Source organism: Notamacropus eugenii, chromosome 7 (assembly GCF_028372415.1).
Source record: "Notamacropus eugenii isolate mMacEug1 chromosome 7, mMacEug1.pri_v2, whole genome shotgun sequence".
Taxonomy (NCBI): Eukaryota; Metazoa; Chordata; class Mammalia; order Diprotodontia; family Macropodidae; genus Notamacropus; species Notamacropus eugenii.
Genome location: NC_092878.1, coordinates 43,778,053 through 43,787,771, shown reverse-complemented (window position 1 = coordinate 43,787,771; position 9,719 = coordinate 43,778,053). Strand labels below are relative to the sequence as shown.

At 36.0% G+C, this 9,719-nt stretch overlaps 1 pseudogene; it reads right to left on the bottom strand.

Moving 5' to 3' along the window:
• Positions 1–4,526: 4,526 nt before the first annotated feature.
• On the bottom strand, positions 4,527–5,467 carry LOC140513643 (large ribosomal subunit protein uL10 pseudogene; annotated as a pseudogene).
• Between the last annotated feature and the right edge of the window lie 4,252 nt (positions 5,468–9,719).

Here is a 9,719-nt window from a genome sequence, read left to right as displayed (position 1 = left end):
GAAAAAACCCAAAGCCAAAAACATCTTATCCAGTGACTACATTATGATAATGTAATATTCAGTCCTAGTAATCCCTTACCTCTCTAACACATATATGTGATTATATTTTATAATTTAAGGAGGAGAAAGGGAGACCAGTAATAATGGGGATTATCAGTCAAGGCTTAAAGGAGTGAATACAGGGTGGACAGAGAGAATTCTGTCCTTTGGGGATGAAAGAATATATTTGGAGAGTTATCTCAGTAGAATGATTTAGCTACTATGAAAAAAAAATCCAAGAAAATTACAAAGGATTCATGACGAAAAATGCTATCCACCTCCATGGAAAGAACTGATGGGGTCTAAATGCAATAATTCTTAGATTATCTCACCTCAATTTTTTTGTTCTAAGTCATTTTTTTCCATGAGATACTTCACATTTTCTTCTTATTTACCCATTATTTTTACTTTTTAAATTATTTTTAATATCTCATGGAATCATTAATTTCCACTTGTCCAGTTCTAGTTTATTTTTATTTTTTTCAGTTTATGTTTTTCCAATTGGATGTAAAAATAATATGCAAAATTCATTTTTGGATGATTCTAAGTTCCAAATTCTTCTCCCTCCCTTCTTCTCCTCCCCTTCCCCAGCACAACAAGCAATCCAATATAGGTTATGCGTGTACAATCATGTTAAACATATTTTTTGCATTAATCTTGTTGTGAAAGAAGAATCAGAAAAAAAGGTGAATACCACAAGAAAAATAAAACCACAAAAAAGAGATAATAGTATGCTTAGATTGGCATTTAGACCCCATAGTTCTTTCTCTGGATATGGAGAGCAAACAATTCTAATTGTTAAGGAATTATTTTCTTCAGTATTTTTGTAAACCTTGTACATCTTTTACCATTTGGCCAGTTCTGATTTTAAAGTAGTTATTTTCTCCAATATTTTTTCTGTGCCTTTTAAAGTCAAGGTGTTAATTTTATTTTCATAATTTTCTGGCATTGCTCTCATCTATTTTCCCAATTTTTCCCCTTTATCACTCTTATTTGATTTTTTTCTTTCTTTTTTAAAGTTTGTCTAGAAATTCTTGTTTGACTTGCATCCAAACTTCATTTTTCTTTGAGGCTTTGCTTACAGATGTATCCATACTGTTTCATCCTTTTGAATTTATATCTTGAGCTTTGTTGTAGATTTGTATGGCAAGGTTTATTTTTTAGTATTTGCATATTTTCTAGCATATTTTCTTGAGCTTGAACTTTATATTAAAGATGAACTCTGCTCACCTCTGTGGTAAATGGGGAGGGGCTACTGTCCTGAGTTCAGGAATTTGTTGTTGTTGTTTGTACAGCCAGTTCTGGAAGCCTATAAGTTTTAGGAGCTTCCAACATGGTGTATGGTTATAGTTCATCTTGTCTGCCTTCTGTTCATTTCATTTCCCTACTCTTTCATCACAAACATTCTTCCTCATCTTGGAACTGCAACCCAGAACTGGATAATGGACAATAGAGTTGCCAAATGGTTCCCAGTCTTACATCTGGTACTAACACAAGGGTCTTCTCTAAACTTTTTCTTGCCAAGTGTTCAATCTCCTTGCTCTCTGGGTTGTAAGAACTCCTGTTACTACAGCTGCCACTGATGCTGCTGCCACTGCTGCCTACAAGGTCCACAGATGGTGTTGCTGACCTGTGCTCCTGGCTAGCCCCTACCTCAGTGACACAGATCCTAAAATAAAATAGATTCCTATTTTATTTAACTATCCTAGGCTGTAAAATATTTCACTCCAAACCTTCATTTGTTAAGCAACCGTAGGAATTCAATTTGTTGTGTTATTTTAAAGCTATTTGGAGGGCAATGTTGGGAAAGAATGGCTAAAATGCTCACTCTTCTTAAAAGTAGTATTTCCTTTACATCCCTTCTATCAAAAAAAGCCATCCTTCCAATGGAAGTATTCTCCCAGAGATGCTATATGGCTGTGAATTCACTGGGTGAATTCGTTGTGGCTCTAAGTTGGCTAAAACATATTGAAAAAATTTTTATTTTTTATTTTTAACATTCTTATAAAAAGATTTTGACATTTGAATTCTCTATTGTATCCACACATTGAGGAGAAAAATGATATATCAATTATTCATATGAAAGAAATCTTTTAAAACATATTTCTATATTAGCCATGTTGCAAAAAGGAAAAAAAAAAAAAACAAAGGAAGTGGGAAAATTATACTGCAGCTTGCATTCAGAGTTCATCAGTTCTCTCTCCTTTGGAAATGTTTTGGATAACTGTATTGATCCAAGTGATTAATTCTTTCACAGTTGATCATCATTATAATATTGCTCTTACTTTGTGTAACAATCTGTTTCTGTCCACTTCACTTTGTACTGGTTCTTAAGTCTTCCTATATTTTTTTCTGAAATCATCCCTCCTCATTTCTTATAGCATGATAGTCCTACATTACAGTTATATAGGACAACTTGCTCAGCCATTTCCCAGTTTAAGGTCATCCCTTCAATTTCCAATCCTTTACCCCCAAAAAAGAATTGTTATAATTATTTTTGTATGTATACATTCTTATCCATTTTATTTTATCTCTTTAGGATACAGACCTAGTGATGATATTGGTGGATCAATACAGACTTTGGAGTCAAAGAGTATGCACAATTGTATAGCCCTTTGGACACAGTTACAAATTATTCTCTAGAATAGTTGGACCAGTTTATAACTCCACAGCAGTTCATTAGTGTATCTATTTTCCCTCATTTTCTCTAGCCTTTGTTCTGAGAGACATGAGGTTGTATTTTAGTTATTTGAATTTGCATTTCTCTATTCAATAGTGATTTAGAATATTTTTATATGATTAGAGATAACTGATTTTTTTTTTCTTCTGAACATTGTGTGTTCATATCCTTTGACCATTTTTAAATTGGGAAATTGTTCTCATTTTTATAAGTTTTACTCAGTTCCCTATATATTTGGGAAATGAAGCCTTAATCTGAGACACTTGATGAAAAATTTTTGATATTATTTTATTATCTATGGTACCTTTCAGTAAAATATTGTTTGCCTGATTATCTCTTAATTAGGTCTATTTTTGTTTTTGCTTTGTCTGTAAAATGTTTCACTCCAAATCTAGCTTCCCTTGCCTTTTTTACTTCAGATAAAACATAATAGATTTTGCTCCAGTCCATTATTCTAATTCTTTGTGTGTGTCTTTCTATTTCAAGTGTGTCTTTTGTAAACAACATATTGTTGGATTCTTGTTTCCAATTCATTGTGCTGTCTTCTTCCATTTTAGGAGTGAGTTATTATCATTTGCCCTCACAGTTATAATTATTGTGCATTTCTCTCCATGCCATTTTTTTTATTTCTCTCTCTCTCTCTCTCTTTCTTTCTATCCTGTCCCTTCTCAAAAGTCTGTTTTGCTTTTGAAAGCTGTCTCCCTTAATATGCCTCCCTTTTATCATACCTCCCATTTTCACCACCTTCACTTCTTATTTCCCTCTTCAGTAAGATAGATATCTATACCCAGCTAAGTGTGTGTGTGTGTGTATTCTTCCCTCTTTGAAGCAATACTGATGAAAGTTATATTTACTCATTGCCAGCCACCACCATCCTACTTTCCCCTGCATTGTAAAAGCTTTTACTTGCATGTCTTTTATGTGAGGAAAATTTTTCCCATTCTATCTCTCCCTTCTCACTTCTCCTAGTTCATCCCTATTTCTCATTCTTTCATTTTTTTGAAGATCTTCCCAACATAATCAACTCACACTCATTATCTTTATGTAAACTCCTATCTGTATAATAATGATAATTTTTTTGGAGTGATATGTACCATCTTCCCATATGGGAATGTAAACAGTTTAACTTCATTGAGTCCCTTATAATTTCTCTTTCATGCTTACCTTTTTCTGATTCCCTTGAGTCTTGTGATTGAATGACAAATTTTCTATTCAGTTATGGTATTTTCATTAGAAGCACTTGAAAGTCCTCTATTTAATTAAAAATCCATTTTCCCTGCTGAAGCATTTTACTGAATTTTGCTTGGTAGGTGATTCTTGGTTGCAATTCTAGTTCCTCTGCCTTCCAAAATGTAATATCCCTAGCCCTCTACTCCTTTAGTGTGGAAGCTGCTAAATCTTGTGTGATCCCGACTGTGACTCTACTATGTTTGAATTATTTCTTTCTGTCTCTTTGCAATATTTACTCTGATCCAGGAGCTCTGAAATTTGGCTATAATATTCCTTGGAGTTTTCATTCTGGTATCTCTTTCAAGTAATGATTGGAAGATTTTTTTACTTTCTAGTTTTCTTTCTGGTTCCAGGACATCAGGGAAGTTTTCCTTAATAATTTCTTGAAAGATGATGTTTAGGTTCTTTTTTTATCATGGATTTTAGGTAGCTCAATAATCCTTAAATTGTCTCTTTTTTATCTGTTTTCCAAGTCAGTTGTTTTTTTAATTTCTTTTTTTTTTTTTTTTGAAATAAACAAGCACTTTTACTTCTTTGTTTCACAAATAAACTGGCTGAAATAGTTGTTGACTGAGGGCTAATCAAATAGACCAAATCCCATATCTTCATCAGACTCCTCTGATTCTTCCTTGGCTGGAGCAGCAGCAGCAGGTGCAGCAGCAGCTGGAGCAGCTGCTGCAGAGGTGGCCACTACAAATGCTGAAAGGTCGGCCAGGAAGGCCTTTGCCTTTTTCAGAAAGTGGGAAGTTGTACTCAGTCTCCACAGCTATAGTCAAGACCCACTTTTATTCACTGATGATTGAGTAGGGTACTGTTGCAAAAATTGGGTAGTCAATCTGCAGACAGATGCTGGCAACTTTACTGACACCCTAAAGGAACGGAAGGTGCAAAGTCTACTCTGTGATGTGCAGCACTGCAGGGTTGTAGATGAAGCCATCGTCAAACACTGATGAATGATCAGCCCAGAGGAGAAAAGGGAAATGTTCAGCATGTTCAACAAAGTGGCCTTGCTGGCACCCACTTTGTCTCTGGTCTCAATTGGCTGCACATCACTCAAGATTTCAATGGTGCCCCTGGAAATCTTAGTGATGATATCCAGATCCTGGAAGAAGGAAGTCTTCTCAGGACTCAGACCAGTATTCTGGGCAGTCACAGTGACATCACATGAGGTAATGGAACCAGCATGGGAAGCAACTGGCTCCTTATGGGCCAAAAGCATATCCCTAATCTCAGTCAGATCTTTCTTGGTGAACACAAAGCCCACATTCCCCTGAATATGAAGCAGCAGTTTCTCCAGGGCAGGGTTGTTCTCTAGATGACCACAAATGGCTCTGCCCATCATGGGTTTTTTCCCACCAGTACCATGGCCTTACTATGGAGGGACATCCAAATCTGCTGCATCTGCTTGTAGCCCATATTGTTTGCTCTCACAATGAAATATTCTGGATAGTCATACAAAAGTTGGATGATCTTGAGGAAGCAATTGGATTTCCAGGTACCCCTATCTTCCTTGGGCATCTCAGCAGTGCTTCAGGGATTGCCACGTGGGTTTCAAAGATAATGTCTCTCACACAATGATGCCTGGGGAGAGATGTTCAGTTGTTTTTTTCAACGAAATATTCCACCTTTCCTTCTATTTTTCCCACTCTTTTGGCTTTGTTTTCATTTTCTTGATACCTTATTCATTAGTTTCCACTTTCCCAACTTTAATTTTTAAGTAATAATTTTCTTCAGTGAGTTTTCATACCTTTACCTATTTGGTCAGTTCTATTTGCAAAAAGTTCTTTTCTTCAGTGAATTTTTGTGCTTCTTTTCTGATTAGGCCACTTCTGTTTTTGGCAGTTATTTTCTTCAGTACTGTGTGTGTGTGTCTATGTGTATCTTTTATAGGGCTTTTAATTCTCTTTTCACAATTTTCTTGCATCACTCTCATTTCTCTTTCCAATTTTTCCTCAGCTATTCTTATATCTTTCTTTAATTGTTCAGGGAATTATTTGGACTTGTGTTCAACTGACATTTTTCTTTGATGTTTGTTTGTAGCTCTTTTCATACTGTTGTCTTCTGACTTTGTGTCTTGGTCTTCTTTGTCACCATAGCAGCTTTTTATGGTCAAGTACCTTTTTGTTGTTTGTTCCTTTTCTTAGCCTGTTCCTTGATTTTGAACTTCATGTTACAGTTGGATTTTGCTCACTGAGACAACGAGAGGCATTGTTCTAAGATTCAGACTTTTTTATGCTATTGTTTTCAGAGCTAATTCTCATGATCTGCAAAGGTTTTGATGCTTCCACGTTGGTGTGACTTAGGGAGAAGTGTTGTCACTGCTGTCCTGGTTTGCGTTCTGCTTTTTAACCAGGAAGGGCCCCTGCTCCCCTGTAGTCACAAGCTCTAGTGGTCCTGTTGGCCCTTGAACTTTGACTACTGTTTACTATTCTCCTGAAACTGTAAGTACTAATGTTCCTCCCTGCCATAGAACTGCAACCCAGAACTGCTTATGGGCAATAGACTTGCCAATCAGTACCTGCTGTACCCACTATTAGCGAAAGGTCTCCTCTAATCTCTTAGCAATTGTCTGACCCCTTTACCACCTCTGGCCTGAAAGCTCCCAAAGCTACTGCTGCTACTACAACTGCCTCCAAAATCCAAAATTTTGTTGTTACTGTGAGCACTATGGACCAGACCCTACTCTCATATCTCAGACCTCTCCCTTAAGTTTCCTTAGGCTGGAAAAAAATCTCACCCTGATTTTTTTGTTGGCTCTGCCACCCTAAAATTTGATTTGAGGCTTTATTTTAAAGTTATTTGGAGGGAAATGTTGTAAGAACTCAGTTGGACTTCTGCCTCTGCAATCTCAACACCCCTTGGCTGAAACATATTACCATAGTTTGTATGAATGACATATGGCATACAAGTCACCAACAAGGATGCATATTGAGAGAAGAGGAAATGCAAAAGTCACATAGCAAGAGGAAGGAATAGCAAATGGACAACCTAAGAGCTGTGATGATACCCAAGAAATAGTAAAAGCCCGTTAAAAGAATTGTTTATGTGTAATTTATAGGGCAAAATTATGTACAAGGATCTCACAGTATAAGAAGGGATGAAGGACTTTACATCTTTATTTGTATAGGAAGAACCTAGACTAATAAGATCAAAGATACATTGAAGTGAATATATTGAAATGGCTTTAAAATTATCTCAATAATTTTCCATAACCTACTTATCCAAACTTCCCTCTGAGATCATTTCTCTAAAGTCTTCCAAGAACATTGCGATTTTGGCTATTCTCTTTGGAGCCAGTCTTGATGCTGGTGGACTGTACACTGAGAAGTTCAAAAATCTGAGCATGCAGGAAAAGACCTCTGACCTTTTGATATATGAATGTTTTAGAATGATGTGACTGTATACATTTAACTCATATTTTAGAAAGTAAATTTTAATTCATCTTTTGTTTTTACATCACCTATTTTTCCCAGGAGATCACTGCCTCCTCCTCCCAGAGATCCCATTCCTTGTAAGAGAAAAAGAAGAGAAAAGCCCTTAGCATACCAAAATTAACATTTAAAAAAAAATATATCTTATGTCTAGCGTTCTAAGCCTGTAGTTCCCCACCTCTGAAGAGTCACATTTTACAATTTATTTAATCCCAGACTTTTTTTTTTTTTTGGTGATCTGTTCCTGTGAATTCTCCTAGAGTTACCAAATTATCAAATTGTTATTACATTATATTTCTCTGATGAAGAGTGGGTACTGTGGCACTGGTTATGAGCAGGAGGTTATGAACAGGAGGAGATAAACTGTGCGGGATAGCCTAGGAAGAGATTAGAGAAAAGAAAGTTGGAGCTTGTAGGCACTGAATCATAGCTGGATAGATAATATTTTTCTGATCTCTATTTTTGCTTTCTGAAATGGTAGGATTCTCCAGGTCGGTGGAAACTATAATCGTTGTTTAGAAACCTATTGTGCCTGAGAATGAGGTGGTGATCCAAGACAAGTTTCTAGTGGTCTTTCACATACCCATATCTCACTGACAATAATTAGCTCCCATGGTGTCAGATTCAGAGCTGCAAAGATTGAGAGGATTTGGTTACTGAAAAACCCCACCTAGTATGGAGGCAGCCTCTACAACCCAGTGCAAACAGTTGCACTGTAATTTCTTTAGTTGCACCCAAAAGAGCTATCTAGACTTAAGGCTGAGCTGCTGGCAGCTGTCCTTATTAGGAATTTTTTTTTTTTAACTTTAAAATCCCTCTATTTAAAACAGCCAGATTTCTAAAGAAACATAAAATACAGCTGATTGAATCTTTTATTTAATTTCCATATCCAAATGCAACCTTTAAAAGTTTCTTAACTTATCATCTTAGTTGTTTTCACTTCTTTCACTGCTCTATTTTATAATGTTAATAATATATTGCATCCATTAAATCAATGTGAGCCTTTTTGCCCCTAGTTGGTTTGTTCCCTGCTAACAAGAAAAGATGTTTTTCTTTTTTCCAATGATTCTCAAGACATGAAGGGAAAGGTATTATGCCTAATTAGAGGAAATGATGAGATCTACCAGTCTTTTCATTCTTTCACTCCTCCTGTGCCCCTCAGGTTACTTCTGTAGCTCCTAAATCTGTAATTGTGATTGGAACATTTATATCCTCATAGCTGAAGGTCCATCAATGTTTCTATGCAAAACTCCTTAAGGCCTATAACTCAACTGAAATCTATTCCAGGCAAAATGCAGCAAACAATATCTTGAGCCAGGAATATTTTAGCCTCTCTCTCTCTCTCTCTCTCTCTCTCTCTCTCTTTCTCTCTCTCTCTCTCTCTCTCTCTCTCTCTCTCTCTCTCTCTCTCTCTCTCTCTCTGTCCTTCTTTCCTTCCTCCCTCTCTCACTCCTTTCTTTTCCTCCCTCCCTCTCTTCCTTCCTCCTTCCTTCCTTCCTTTCTTCCTTCCTCCCTGTCTGTTTCTGTCTTCTCTTTTAATATGTCACCATTTAAAAAAAAAAAACATATGAAAGTGTGAAAGAGAAACCCGAATTTTCAATTACTTGATCATTTGTCAAGAAATAGTGAAATATCATTAGAAATAAATATGCTTATATATCAATCAGATGAAAAGAACTATTGAGGTTTTAGGAAAGAAATACAAAGTTGGCTCTTTTATTAGGCTTAGAACTATAATTTACTAGTTATCTGTATTTGTGTTCCTTTTAAAATGAAATTTTTATAAGGATTTCTTTTTAATTCCAATGAATAGGAGATAATTTAAGTTTCAAAGAACAGTGATTCAGTCATAAATTCTTCCAGCAGGTATGTGATATGCAATTCAATTCTGTTTAACAGGTATTTATATTTATTATATGAATTCAGGACTTGATGGGAATAAGCATCCAGAGATTGTGTATTGTGTGACAAAGATAAAATGCTGCAGCTACATGGAAGAGATCACAGTGAAATATACTAATTATAAATATGCCCATTTAATTTCCCTAAATGTAAGAGGTCAAAAACATAAACGGTTAAAAAAAGTCAGTGTAAACAGATTTAACAACTTACTTAACTCCTACATCAGATGAGGCACAACAGAAGGAAGGAAGGAAGGAAGGAAGGAAGGAAGGAAGGAAGGAAGGAAGGAAGGAAGGAAGAAAGAAAGAAAGGAAGGAAGGAAGGAAGGAAGGAAGGAAGGAAGGAAGGAAGGAAGGAAGGAAGGAAGGAAGGAAGAAAGAAAGAAAGAAAGAAAGAAAGAAAGAAAGGAAGGAAGGAAGGAAGGAAGGAAGGAAGGA